Source organism: Portunus trituberculatus, unplaced genomic scaffold (genome assembly GCF_017591435.1).
Source record: "Portunus trituberculatus isolate SZX2019 unplaced genomic scaffold, ASM1759143v1 PGA_scaffold_465__1_contigs__length_105797, whole genome shotgun sequence".
Lineage (NCBI taxonomy): Eukaryota > Metazoa > Arthropoda > Malacostraca > Decapoda > Portunidae > Portunus > Portunus trituberculatus.
In genome coordinates this window covers 59,917-64,241 of record NW_025541633.1, presented here as the reverse complement: position 1 = coordinate 64,241, position 4,325 = coordinate 59,917, and the positions used below count along the sequence as shown (strand labels likewise).

Sequence of the window (4,325 nt, the reverse complement as noted above, 5' to 3'; positions counted from 1 at the left end):
TTGGTTGGTAAAAACTTGTTGGGTGTGTGTGTCTAGTGTTGTTACATTTTGTTGTTGATCTGTTTGTGTGTCTGTTTGTAGCTCTTCAGTTTCCATTAAGGATAGTTTTTCTGTGTCGGCTAGAAGTGAGAGGAGTTTTGAGGAATTACGTGTTCCTACAAGGGGGCCGAAGCCCGACATAAAAACACAGCTAAGCGATAGAAAAAAATGAAGGAGCCTGCCTATGTGGAATAGTTTAGCCCCCCGGCTGCTAGCAACCGTCGCAGAGACTCCACTCCACGACCTAACCCTGTCCAAGTTTTCCTCTGAAGGAGGGAAAGGAAATGGTGAGTAGGAGAAATAGTGGGAGGCTTACCCAACAACCTTCAGAGCCAGATCCAGCAGATCCACCTTAGCTCCCGAGGGTCACTCTCGGGAACGTCTTGGGTCCGCTCACTGTGGTCTGGCAGTGAAGGAAGTTGGGAGCAAGGATGGGGAAGGGGAGGATGGTTGGGCGCCCACCGGGCGAGCTCTCACCGGACAGGGAGAGCTCCGGTACACGGTGGCGTCTTCGATCTCTGGAACGATCGGATGAAGGAAGTGGAAGTTTGAAAGATGACGGAATAGCCGTCATATAGAGTGGTTTATTTGTTACATTGGTAATTTTTTTTTTTTTCATTTTTTATTTTTTTTTTAATTTATTTATTTTAATTGTTTATTTATTTATGCACTGGTTAATTTGCTTATTATTTTTGTTATTTGTTTATTATTTATTTGTTTTATTTTGAATATATGTGTATATTTATATATTTATTTGTATTTATAGTATTTTTTATCCTGTGTACAGTGGTCTGGGTGGTAGCTTTGATATTTTGTTAATAGGTTTCCTAAACCAACTATGTTCTTGTTCTTGTTCATGTTCGTTTATTGTTATATGATATGTTGTGTCTTTTAAAGTGTATATCATTTTGTGTTTTATATAATTTCCTCTTGTGTGTACTGTTATGTTAATCGGATCCAATTGTGCAAGTTTATGTAGTTCTTCTGTGTTTTTGGTGAATGGATGTTTTTCATTATAAGCAAACCGAAGTGCTTCATTTTGTTTTCTTTGTAGTTTTAGTATTTGCGAGTTTGATAGAGCGTTCAGAGCGTAAGCCGGGTAGGTTAATATTGGTAGTACACATGCTTTTACAAGATGTAATTTTATGTTTGTATTTAAGAACTGGAATCTCTTGATAGTGTTTAAGGCTACTTGTGCTTTGTTTGTGATATCTTTTACATGTTTTGTGTATCCGTTTACTCCCAGTTTTAGGCCCAATATTTTTGCTTCCTTTGCGTACTGTATGTGTTGCCCCTCTATATTTACTGGTTCAGTTTTTTTCAACGTTATGGGTAGTAGTGTAAATTTTGTGTATTTGTTTTGATCTTCCATTTTCTCTCGTAATTGTTAATGTTTTTTATTTCTCTTTCTGTTATTTTTGCTAACATTTTTTTTGATTTGCCTGCGTATGTGATTATTTGTGTGATATCATCTGCGTATTGTATATTTATGCTTTCTGTGAGTGGTAATGGAATGTCGTGGGTGTAGATGGTATAGAGTGTGGGTGAGATGCTACTGCCTTGAGGTACCCCACTGTGAAGTTGGAATGATGGTCCTGTGTAGTTTTTTATTGATATTGAGGCAGAGCGATTGTCTAGAAAGCTGCATAGAATTTTGTGAAGGATGTTGGGTAGTTTTAATTGACTTAATTTGAACTTTAATCCGTTTTGCCAAACTTTATCAAAGGCTTTTGATACGTCCCTTAGTGCAATACAACAGAGTTTATTGGCTGAAATTGCTTTTGAGATTACTTCTATTGTTGTTGCTATTGCTGTGTCAGTTGATCTTCCTGATCTGAAACCATGTTGGGAGTCTGGTAGGATTTTATTGGCGTCTAGGAAAGTTCTTGTTCTTTTGTTAATTATTCTTTCGAAGATTTTTCCGGGTACTTCCAGTAGTGAGATTGGGCGATAGTTAATTGGATCAGTTGATGGTTTGTTCTGTTTTGGGATGAGTATGATTCTGGCGTGTTTGAATGGTTGTGGAAAGTATCCCATTGAGAGAGCGATGTTGAATAGTTTTGTGAGTATTTCGAGCACGTTGTCTGGTAAGTTTTGTAATATTACTTTATTTATTTTTGTTTCCCCAGGTGTGTTGTTTTTTAATTGTTTTATTGTTTGTTTTATTTCTTGTGTTGTGATCGGTGTTGTGTAGTAAGTGTCATTGGATAAATTGTTTGGGTTTCCTTGTATATTAGGTAGTGTTTGGACTTTGTTATCTTCTAGGTAGTTATTAACTCTGAGTTCCGTGTCTGCATCATATTGTAGGTTTTCCATGGGGTTTATTCTAAAAACATTGCTCCAGATTTCTCTAAATATTTCTTCCTTTTTTCAATTTTGTGTATTTTCTTATTGTTTACTACTAGATGTGAATTAGTATTGGTTTGGTTGCCTTTTAGTATTTTTATATTCTGCCAGAATTTTTGTGGGTCTGCATACAGTTTATTTAGTGTTTTTATTTTGTTTTCCCAGTTACTTTTATTTTGTTCTTTGCATTCTTTTATTATATTTTGTTTTATGGTTTTGTAGGCGGTGTATGTTGTATAGGTCCAGCCATTTCTGAGGCTGTTATTTAGCAATTGTTTTGCCCACCATTGTAATTCTTTGACTTTTTTATTATATATTGGTTTAACCAGAGTTTTGTGTGTGGATAGTGGTATATTTTGTTGCATTGCTGTTGTTATTCCATCTAGCAACTGTTTTATTGATGTGTCTAGTGTGTGTTGTGACATGTATGGGTTGGTGTTAATGTCTTTTGTTGTATTTATTGCTTTATTCTTGAATTCATCCCAATTAGTTTTTTCATCATATATGTGGGTGGTGTTGGTGTTCGTATGGGGTGGGATGTTATATTTATTAGTATTGGTAGGTGATCTGATGGCGTTGTTGGTCCTTGTGTTATGTTGATGTTATGGTATGTTTTGTTATTGGCAAGTATTATGTCTGGTGATGATGTTGCGTTATGAGTTAAGAATGTTGGGAAATCTGGACCTAAATGTCTTTATAAAGGAGCGGCAGTGGTGCGGGACGGCACGTAGCAGCGCGCCTATTGGTCCGTACCGGAGGCTGGAGGCGGAACTGGTGCCTTCCCGGTTGTAGTAGGGTAACAATATTTCCTGTTTTTCCCACTTGATCCAACATCGCTGGGTCATACGAACACAGTCTCCGTCTCGTCGTTGACCCTCGGACCACGCATCCGAGACGTACAACCGAGAGGCAAGCAAGAAAACGGCGTAAAACCAAATAATATCGAGTCGGAGGAGGTGCCAGATTTTCCAGCCAGCGGCATGCATGCAGCGAGCAACAAGCCAACCAGCCAGCCAGCCACAGAGGGAGGCAGACTGAGTCTGTGTCAGAATAATAATAATAATAATAATAATAATAATAATGAGAGAGAGACAGACTGAGAGAGAGAGAGAGAGAGAGAGAGAGAGAGAGAGAGAGAGAGAGAGAGAGAGAGAGAGAGAGAGAGAGATTAATCCAATAGGGAAACGATATTAAACCAAGAAACACCTAGAAAGTACTTGATTCACAGGGTATACAGAGTATACTAGGGCAAGCCAGGAAGAATTTAAAGGGCCTAAAATCTCACATCGAGTGCCAACGACCACACCACGTTGAACACGCTACTCGTCCGATCAGCGAAGTTAAGCAACGTTGGGTCCGGTTAGTACTTGGATGGGTGACCGCCTGGGAACACTAGATGTTGTTGGCATTCCATTATTTTTTAATTTATCTATTTATTTATTTATTATTTAATTATTATTATTATTATTATTATTATTATTATTATTATTATTTTATAATAATAATAATAATAATAATAATAATAAGAAGAAGGTTTGATTTGTCTATTCTTATATTGTTTTACCTGCTTATTTTATTCTTTGTTAATTCATCCATTTATTCTTGTACTACCTCGTGCCTGGATTACCAGACAAAACTGTATATTCTAAGCACACATGAATAGGAGAGGACTCGAACTGACAATTTTTTTCTCTCCTATAGAGAAATTGCATCGAACCACTAGCCTAGATTGGAGCCGGAGGGGAAGGGCGGATAAGAATGACCACCTGCACGGACGTGTGCTGTGCTCTGTCGAGCTTGGATATTAACCATTGAAGTCTGAAGAAGAAAAAAAAAAAAAAAAAAAAAAAATAGAAAGTCACTGCAGCGGCTGTGGGAGGAGGGAAGACGCAAGCCGTCAGACTAACCGTGACACACGACACCCTAATAAATAAGCACAC

At 37.8% G+C, this 4,325-nt stretch overlaps 1 pseudogene; it reads left to right on the top strand.

Annotated features, from left to right (window-relative positions):
* The first annotated feature begins 3,677 nt into the window (after window positions 1-3,677).
* On the top strand, window positions 3,678-3,793 carry LOC123500677 (annotated as a pseudogene).
* Window positions 3,794-4,325: the final 532 nt, after the last annotated feature.